The sequence below is a fragment of the Artemia sp. Qi Xiang Cuo genome, chromosome 3 (genome assembly GCF_049724085.1).
Source record: "Artemia sp. Qi Xiang Cuo chromosome 3, ASM4972408v1, whole genome shotgun sequence".
NCBI lineage: Eukaryota > Metazoa > Arthropoda > Branchiopoda > Anostraca > Artemiidae > Artemia > Artemia sp. Qi Xiang Cuo.
In genome coordinates, this window is record NC_142796.1 from 66,489,253 (window position 1) to 66,499,904 (window position 10,652).

The 10,652-nt window shown below is 37.7% G+C and overlaps 1 pseudogene; it reads left to right on the forward strand.

The window, feature by feature from the left end:
* Positions 1-60: 60 nt before the first annotated feature.
* Positions 61-10,310, forward strand: LOC148954432 (histone H2A-like; annotated as a pseudogene).
* Positions 10,311-10,652: the final 342 nt, after the last annotated feature.

Below are 10,652 nucleotides of genomic sequence, written 5' to 3' on the forward strand. Positions count from 1 at the left end.
GTAAACACTGATGAAAATGAGGCATCATTTTAGCTTTGCTGTGTTTAAAGCTAAAGGAACATGCCGCGAAGAGGAAAGGTGAACGGAAAGGCAAAGTTCAAACAGGGCAGAACTCTAGTTCTCAGTAGAAAGAATCAACCGTCTTCTAAGAAAGGGCAACTATGCGGAGCCAGTTGGCGTTTACCTTGGAGCAGAGATGGTGTTTTGGCTGCTGAAGTTTTTGAGCGTGCCGGCAATGGTGCGACCTTGTTTGGTTTTGGTAGCAGTTGAAGCAGCAGTAGTTGTAGTAGAAGTAGCGTGCAAATATTGCCTTTTCGGTCAATTGATCATCTCCATAATCATTTCCTGAAAATTCCAAATCAATATACTCAGCCATTCCTGAGGGACACCCTTTAGACAATCCATATACACATAACATGTTATGATGTAGTTCAAGACTCCCCTCAACACTCCCTGAAAGACTCATATTAATGCCCTTCGTATTTTGGGAAAGTAGAAGTCAAAGATGCATACTTCTTCTCAATAACATATACTATATGTAAACAATGAACAAATTGCATAACTTGCAGCCCTTGCCCTGAGGCCTCGGGGGGGGGAGGGGTTGAGATCCCCAAACACATAATTACTGAGCTTTTCTTCATTTCTGAAAAAATTGATGTCTCAAAACTTTGTTTGGATGTTTGTTATGGAAAATGAAGGGTGTGGGGGGGGGGCGGTCTCTCAAATCACTGTGACTCTTAAAAAGGACACTATAACTTCCAATGTAAATTCAAATGAGATCCATCTGAATTTAATGCGACCACCCATTCCATAAGAACCTTATATGCCCCAGGGCATAACTTAAAGCCCTTGCCCCAGGGTTCTGGGGTGATGTTCCAACCTTGGAGGCATTGTTATATGTTCTTTGACTATTTTAAACAAAATCATCATCGCACAATTTCAATCATATACATTTGGTAAAGAGAACAGTAGTTGTGGAGGGGGGGGGGGGTTAGTTAACCTCCATCACTATTAACCCTTAAAAGGAGAACTTCCAATTTCAACCAAATGAGCCACCTCTAAAGTTTATACAACCATCCTTTCCACAAGAACCTTAAATACCCCAGGGGTATAGCTGACAACCCTCGCCCTTAGGCTCTGGTGGTTTGTATCAACCTCAAAAGCCTTGTTACATGATCTTTGGACTATTTTGAATAAAAGGCCTGTCTCAAAATATCTGTTGGATGCATCTTGGGAAAACACGACGTGCTCGTGTGTATGTGGGGGGGGGGGTAGTTGCGCTCTGATCACTTTGAATCTTAAAAAGGGCACTAGGACCTTTGATTACCAATCCAATGAGTCCCCTCCAAAGCATATACGACCACCCTTTCTATAAGAACCTTATAGGCCCCAGGGCATAACTTACAACCCTTGCCCTGAGAGCTGTAGGGGGGGGTCTTCCTCATAGACATAATTCCCGGGCTCTTCAACTACGATGAACAAAATGGTCTCCAAATTTTTATTGGTGGTATTAAGGGAAATGATGATCGTGGAGATGGGGGGGGAGGGGGCTGGTTGCTCTTAGATCACTTTGACTCTTAATAAGGGCACTTTAACTTCCAATTTCAAATTTTCTTTGGACTATTTTGAACAAAATTGCTATCTCATAGTTTCAATCAGATGTGTTTAGTGAAAAGAGAGGTTGTTGCGGAGGGAGGGGGCGAAATGCCCTCCATCACTTTCTATGCTTAAAAAGGAACTAGAAGTTCCAATTTTCAACTAAATGAGCCTCTTCTAAAGTAAAAAAACCATCTCTTCCATAAAAAGCTCAAATGCCCCGTGGCATATCTTACGACCATCGCCCCTAGGCTCTGATGGTTTGTATCAACCCCAAAAGCTTTGTTATATGCTCTTTGGACTATTTTGAATAAAATGAATAACTCAAAAATTTTTATTCGATGTATTTGGGGAAAACACGACGTGTTGAGGAAGGGATATCTGCCCTCAGATAATTTTGACTCTTAAAAAGGGCACTAGAACTTCATATTACCAATCCAATGAGTCTCCTCCAAAGTATATATGACCACCCTTTCTGTAAGAACCTTATAGGCCCCAGGGTATAACTTACAGCACTTGCCCTGAGAGGTGTAGGGGGGAAGGCCTTCCCCACAGACATAATTCCAGGGCTCTTCAACTACGATGAACAAAATTGTTATCTCCAAATTTTTATGGGAGGTGTTAAGGAAAATGATGAGCGTGGAGGGGGAGGGGCTGGTTGCTCTCAAATAACTTGACTGTTATTAAGGACACTATAACTTCCAATTTCAAATAAAGTGAGCCCCATCTGAAGTTTATTCGACCGCTTATTTCATAAACACATTATATGCCCCCATGGTATAACTTACAACCCCATCCCCAGGGCACTGGGGGTTGTGTCAATCCTAGAGGCATTATGTTCTTTGGACTATTTTTAACAAAATCGCTATCTCGTAATTTCAATCAGATGTGTTTATTGAAAAGAGAGGTTGTCGGGGAGGGGGGGATGTCCTTCATCACTTTTGACGCTTAAAAAGGAACTAGAAGATAAAACTTATATGCCCCCGGGGCATAACTTACAACCCTTGCCCTGAGACCTGTGGGGGCGGGATTGTCTTCCTCAAGGACATAATTTCCGGACCCTTCGATTATAATGAACAAATTTGCTATCTCCCTTTTGCTCAAATCCCTTTTGACTCTTAAAAAGGGTACTATAACTTCCAGTTTCAAATCAAGTGAGCCCCATCTGAAGTATATACGACCACCCATAACATAAAAACCTTATATGCCCCCAGGGCGTAAATAACAACCTTATCCCCAGGGCACTGGGGGGGGAGGTTGTGTCAACCCTAGACGCATTGTTATGTGGTCTTTGGACTAATTTGAGCAAATAAATGATAAGAGAATAATGTATAATAAATTTTAATAAGTCGTATAATGTGACCAAGGAGTCGTTTAAATGAAGGGACTGTCATCCCTTCTGGGCTGGGTGCTTCGAGCCACCCCTGGCTATGATGTAAGGGTAACTTTTGCTCGAGTTTACATGTTACAAAAAAGTACTCCAAGATTTTAGTCAGTCAATTTAACTAGTCTAGTCTTAATTTTCCGCCAATCCTAACCATCTCTATCATATCAAAGATTAAGAAACTAGTCTATTTTATGTCTATGAAACATGCATTTTAGTCGGAAATTAGTTTAAGATTAGGCACTGTTTGAGTGCTAGGTATTACCTTGGTTTTGCTGTACGATCTGTCATAGTGGGAGACAAAATCCTAATAATTTATTAGGGGAGAAAAAATATTAATAGTTTATCACGGGTGGGGGTCAAAATGTTTTTCCCCGCCATATCTGAAAAAACCTAGATCTGGTTCTGTAGTGTATGATTCCTGATAAAAATCTAAATTGTGTGGAAGAAGCTAATCATGGGCGCCGGCAAGGGGGAGCAGGGGGGCCATGCCCCCCCCTCCCCTTGAAAGTTGGAACTAAAAAGTAATTATAAGGAAACCAATTGAAAGAGAGCAGAATAGGGAAAAAGCAAGAATTTTTTTTTGCCCCATTGTTGGCTGCCTGCCAATAGATTTTGACCCATAATAAGCCCCCCCCCTGGAAAGTTGGAACTGAAAAGTAATTACAAGGAAACCAAAGGAAAGAGAGCAGAATAGGGAAAAAGCAAGAATTTTTTTTCTTTGTTGCCCCATTGTTGGCTGCCTGCCAATAGATTTTGACCCATAATAAGGAAAACACAAGTTCTAATTTCTAACTGAGTAACCCTTAACCAGTTTTCCACAAATATTTTTCTATATGATTTGGTTGGAGCAAAAAAAAATCAAACTCTTCATAGTAATGAATGGTAAGTAAATAACAATCTTTGTCAATAACAAAAATATAAGAGCCTATTGATGACATTCAGTCAAGGAATCAGCTTTTTGTGGTTATCCTAAATATGTATTCGTTTATTAGTAATTAGTGCAGTTACTAGAACACAAGAAAGTTTGTATAATTATAGAAAAAACTTAATAAATGGCAATTTCGGTAAGAATATGCCGTCAAATTTTGCTTGCATTGCAAGAGTACCCATGAGCTGATATATGAAGCCACTATAATCAGAAATGTTTTCCCTGAACGGAATGCTGGGAATTTTGTATTTTAACCCTGAACAGATACGTTTTTTTGTGTTTTATCATCAATCTTTTTCCTGGAGTGATTGTATTTCTCTAGTTGTCACTTTGAAAAGATGTAATTTTTTACAGTTATTAAGTATAAAGATGTCAAATATACTGGCTTTAGATATTCAAAATAAAATTAAAAATATTGAATTAAAAATTTTTATTTGATTTTCTTAATCTTAGTTTTAATGTTCTACTTTGAACAAACTACTTTGATAATGTGTTACTTTTTATAAACACCGAGTCTAAAGACATTAACTATTGGTGTTTGATAGCCAAGTTCAAAACTGTCGATATTGTTAAAAAATATCCATACAACGCTTCAGCATTGCTCAACAGAACTGAATGTTGGGAGTTTATATCTTATTTTTTGTAAGTAGGCTATTGTTTTGTGTACTTTTTGTAATTACTGATTTTTTTCATTTTTATATACTTTTACTTTAATTGACAAATTTTTTCCGTTGCCTTTAGAAAATTATTTGTCTCTAAGCTTCATTGAACAAAGAAAAAAAACAAGTTTTTTCAAAAGTAAGGAGCAACATTAAAACTGAAAATGAACATAAATTATTACATATATGAGGGGGGGGGGTTGTCCCCCTCCTTAACACCTCGCTCTTCACGCTACAGTTTTTTGGAACTTTAAAAAAAAATCACTTATTGTTCTAATTAAACGACTTTTGTGTTTCAGGAGTCGTTTTTAAAGAATTAGGACAAAATTTAAACTTTAGCGTAAAGAGCGAGATGTTGAAGAGGGGGCAACCCCTCTCATATAAGTAATACTTTCTGTTGTTTTTAAGTTTTAATGTGGCTCCTTACTTTCAGTTGAAAAAACTTGTTTTTTAAACTTCTGATCGTTTTTTAAATAACGCCAGGATACCTGGCTCCACCTCTACGGAAAAATCCCTCTCCCTGTAGAAATATCCTCTGGCCAATTCAGTCCTCGCGAAAATTTACCAGGCTACAGTTTTTCAGCACTTTAAAAGAAAGTTAATCATCGTTCTAATTAAACACCCTTATGTTTCAGGAGTCATTTTTCAAGAATTGGGACAAAAATTAAATAGTAGTGAAAAGAGCAAGGGACTGAGGAGGGGCAAACCCCCCTCATATACGTAATAATTTCTGTTCGTTTTAAGTCTTAATGTTGTTCCTTACTTTCAGTTAAAAAATCTGGATTTTTTTTATTTCTGATTGTTTTTTAAATAGCGCCAGGATATCTGGCTCCACCTCCACGGAAAAATCCCCCTCTCCATAGAAATATCCTCTGGATAATTCAGTAATGGCGAAAATTTACCCCGGACATCTCCATTACCCTTAGCATCTCTTTTTGCAAAATTGAATCGGTAGAGAGAGAGCAAGACATATAAAGAAATTTAGTATAGGATTTCTGGCAAATTCACCGAGCGTAAAATTTACCCTGAGAAGTTTACCCCCTGAAGACTTCCCTCTCAACGGAAAACTCTCCAAGCAGAAAATTCATCCTCCCTTACTCACTCGAAAAATTTATGCATACTTCCCAATAACAACTAAAACAATGGGCAAATTCTACAACTTACAAAGATTTCCCCAGGGGCTGCAGAGGGTCATTTTATCTTCAAAGACATAGTTATTGGGCCTTTCAACTATGCTGAACAAAAAAGATATCTCAAAATTTTGATCTGACGATTTTGGGAAAAAAGTGGCGTGAGAGTGGGCCTAGTTGACCTCTAATTTTTTGGTCAGTTAAAAGAGGCACTAAAGCTTTTCATTTCCGTTAGAATAAGCCCTCTCCCGACGTTCTAGGCCCACTGGGTCGATACTATCACCCCTGGGAAAAAAAGCAAATAAACTCGCATCCGTGAATTTTCTTCTGGCAAAATTTAAAAATTCCACATTTTTACAGATATGAGCTTGAAACCTCGGCAGTAGGGTTCTTTGATACGCTGAATCTGATGGTGTGATTTTCATTAAAATCATATGACGTTAAGGGGTCTTTCCCCTTTTTTTGAAAATCAAAAATATTTCCTCATGCTCGTAACTTTTGATGGGTAAAACTAAACTTAATGAAACTTATATATTTCGAATAAGAATAATAAACCAATTCTTTCGATATATCTATTGATATCAAAATTTCGTTTTTTAGAGTTTTGATTACTATTGAGTCAGGTACCTCCTTAATTACAGTTCGTTACCACGAACTGTTTGATTACCCATCAAAATCCAAACAGAGATCATTGAAATGTTGATTGTTTTTTTTGCGCTATCAAAAGTATTGGATTCATATAACTTAACAGTTTCATGAAATGTAATTAAACAAATAGAAAAGGTTTTTCACCTAAAGTAAGGAGCAAGTTTAAAAGTTAAAACAGATGTAAATTACTCTGTATATAAGGGGGACTATCCCCTTCTCAACGCTTTGCTCATTAAACAAAAGTTTTTTAGTGCTTTGAAAATTCTTTTTTTTCCAATTGCAGATTTTCTTTAAAAATTTGAAAAGGGCCAAACTTCCCAGTAAAGAGTAAGGAGCTAAAGAAGAGACAGCCCCCTTGATGCAAAGAATAATCTGTTCAAAAAGGTTTCAAATCTGTTCCTTCCTTTTGTTGATAAGCTCTTTTTTTAATTAATTTCTGTTTATATTCCAAATCATACCCAGGCCTAACCAAGATATAATTTGAGGTACCGGTCCCTTAAATCCCTATCTAATTGCTTCTAAAATGTCTAAATCAATAATTGTACGTTGATTAGTACCGTCCTACGTTTAAATTTCAATTTTAAATAAAATTAGAATTTGCTTAAAAAATTGGCGATGAATAGTAATTTTGGTGAAAAGTCCTTGATAATATTACTAATAAAGAATTTCGTTTGGGTGAAAAGGAGTATTATTGTTTGCTTGGATGGAAATTCTGTGGGGGTTTTGATCTTCTACATAACTGAAGCCATCACAACCTCTACATTACAATTTTCTTATCGATAAATACATTACATACGTTTGTTTAAATACATTGAAGTACTTCATATAAATAGAAAAAAAATATCACCATTTAAAATTGCTGAAAACTAATTTCATAGCAGTATTTGTCACCCCAAAGAAATTTTCTGGCGGGCTGTGAGGACCTGCCTTGCCTTTTCCATCTCTGTGGTGGTATATATGGGAATGTAACATTATAGCTGTATGGAGAAACATTTTAATTAATTCCTATTCCCACCTACCTCTTTCAACATTTATCTGAAGCTGTACAAAGAGTAAGCAGTGTGTCCATTAAAATGTACTTTTGTATGAATCTACCCTACCCCCAACTAAACAATGACTCCCCCCCCTCATTATAGCTGATACGCAATTACAGATCACCAAACTTAGCCAAATTTTATTACAAATAAAGCGAATCAACATGGTTGATTCCAGTACTGCCACCGCGTGGCATTAAGTCTTTTGTAATTGGGAAGCCTAAAATATAGTTATTTATACTTTTAAGTCAATTAGCTTCTTAGAAATTTAAATTGATTTAAAATTTGTCCTCTTCAGGCTAAAGTCGTAGTTGGGTGCCCTAAACCACCTAAACTATCACCCAACCGCCACTGCTATTTTGGTGTCTGCCCCCCCCCCCTGGAAAATTTCCTGCCGGCGCCCTTGAAGCTAATGATGCTTTTAAGGAAGTATCAAACGCTTATTCTATTTTGATAGACGAAACCAAACGCCAAAATTATGACTTCTATATAAATTTTCCTGAATTTTCAGATTTATTCAAAACATTTAATATTCAGAAACTCTGAATTCCTTCGATTAAGACAGGGATTCCTTAGAAATGTCGGCTTAAGTGTCTGCAGCAGTTGGCTTAGTTTTAGGTGCAACTGTTGGCTTATATTTTTGCTTGCAGCTGTTGGCTTAATTGTCTGCAACTGTTGGCTTAATTGTCTGCAACTGTTGAATTAAGTGTAGCTGTAGCTGTTGGCTTAGTTGTACCTACAGCTGTTTGCTTTATTGTATCTGCAGTTGTTGGCCTTGCTGTACCTACAGCTGTAAGCTTAGTTTTACTTGCAGCTGTTGGCTTAATTGTCTGCAGCTGTTAGCTCAGTTGTACATCTGCTGTTGGCTTAAGTTTGCAGCCTGCATTGCCTGCAGCTTTTTGCTTTATTTTGCTTGCAGCTGTTGAATACCAAGCAAGCGAGTACCAAGGGAGCAAGTTACAAGGGAAAGAGCGCCAAGTGGACGAATGATCTTCCATTGCTAGTTGTTGTCGACGATGAGTACTTACAAGTTGAAGAAGAAATCTATAGAAAATCTATTCAAGAAAACGGAAACCCTTTTTTGCATATAAAACAATTTTTAATAAACAACTTTACAAAAAGTACTGTTGCACTTTATTCTTAGGGCTCTGAAATCAATATTGTACAAATAAGAGTCTATTTTCCACCATGAATTTATTTAGGCAAAATATATCCATGTAAATGCAAAGAAATTCAAAGCACGTATAGGCTCAACATCGGAAAACAAAGTACAATAGTGCTGTAGAACCCACAGCTTTTGCTTAACAAACTTTGCACACTCTTCCGATTTTGGGTAATATATTTTTCCTTTGCTTCCAATAAAGGTCTTGACATGGGGGCTGTAGAATGGTAGGCCAGGAAGATAGAAGAGTTGTACATATTTCCTAGTCGGAAAGACAGAAAGCCAGTTTCAATCTTTCTATTCGAGGCTCTACCGTTAACTATGATTATAGCATTGCTGGCAGTTAGAATTTTCTCGAGCAAATTTAAGGTTTTTAGACGATCTAATGAGCTGGACGAGCTGTGAAGCTCGATCTAATGATTGCATTGTCAATTCATACAGGGTTCTATAGGCTTTATCAAAGGACATATCGTACAATAGGGATCGATTTGCTTTATGCACAAGATTTGAAATTCCAAACAGTTCAAATTTATGTGGGGAGGCTGTCCGTTATCCTACGGCACTTGCACTTCGTTGAGCTTTTCAATTTCTTGCAGGGAAATGGACATTTTTAGATAGCGGTTGCTGTAGGTGGGATTTTTTATATTGACCTTGTTTTACACTAGCATCAACACTTTCCGCATTGAAAAGGTTTATGCATGAACTCGGCTGTGGAAATGCAAAAAGGCGGCACGACAAATGTCAGTCAAAAGTCAGTAAATTGAGGTTGATTGGTTAAATCAGAATGCACGTGCATCCATTTCATTCTCGCGATATTCTCAATTTTATAATCCATTCAAAAGCGTTATACCCAAATTTTGACCAGTTTTGCAGACAAAAAGCGTAAAGTGCCACCAAGAGATGGCCGAAAGGCAGGATTGGAACTCGAGAGAGATATGGAGGCATTTTTTCTAAAACATTTTTTTGCTTCTCCTGAACATTTGGGAAAATATTACTTAGCACCTTTCGTATTTAGCAGCAGTGAGATAGGTGAGAGGTCTTGAGTAGAGATGGGGGTACCAGCGCGATCCCTCACCCCTGCTGCCCCCTATAACTTTTTTGCACCCCAAATAAGGGCATAGCCCCCCTAGGGAGGTTAGGTTAGGTTAGGTTAGGTTAGGTTAGGTTAGGTTATTAGTTTAAGTATTTAGGTTATTAGGTTATTATTAGGGTATTTAGGTTAGGTTATTAGGTTAGGTTAGGTATTTATACAAGCAAAAGTTCCCGAGTAGCTTTGTTTCACAGAAGAACTTTAGTCCGCGTATGGAGTATAAAGTGCGGGTAAACACTAATGAAAATGAGACATTAATTTAGCTTTATCGTGTTTAGAGTTAAAGCAAATTTGGTAACCTAAGAAATATGCTGAGAAGAGGAAAGGCAAAATTCCGTTCAAACAGGGCAGGACTCCAGTTCCAGGACTCCCAGTAGGAAGGACCCACCGTCTTCTAAGAAAGGGTAACTAAGCGGGGCGAGTTTGCGTAGGGGCACCCGTTTACCTTGCAACAGAGATGGATTTTTTGGCTGCCGAAGTTCTTGAGCATGCCGGCACTGGTGCACAAGACAACAAAAAGACCCGTATAATTCCTCGTCGCCTCCAGCTTGCCATACGAAACGACGAAGAATTGAACCAGCTTCTTTCGGGGTTTACCATTGCCCAAGGAGGTGTTATGCCCAACAGTCAAGCAGTCCTTCTACCAAAGAAGACTAAAAAGCCGGCAAAGGCTTAAATGACTCTACCTCGGCCCCACTACAAATTAACCAACAGCTCTTTTAAGGGCTAACAAATAATTGAATGACTCTATAAATGTGTACGAAGCTCTAAAAGGAAGTGAATTGAATGCCTAAAGGGATATGTAAAACCGATCCAAAGCATAACATGATGTTTCTGTCAAACAGAGATACATGACAAAAAAAAATAGGTTTTTAAATGAGGAATGTTGAAAAACTTGAAACTTTAGCAGTTGAAAACGAGCAAAAATTACTAAAAAAAACAACTTTCTTTCAAACAAAAGTGAAGGCCATATGAAAACTAAGATCAGCAGAAATAAATTCCTATAATTAATAGTTCA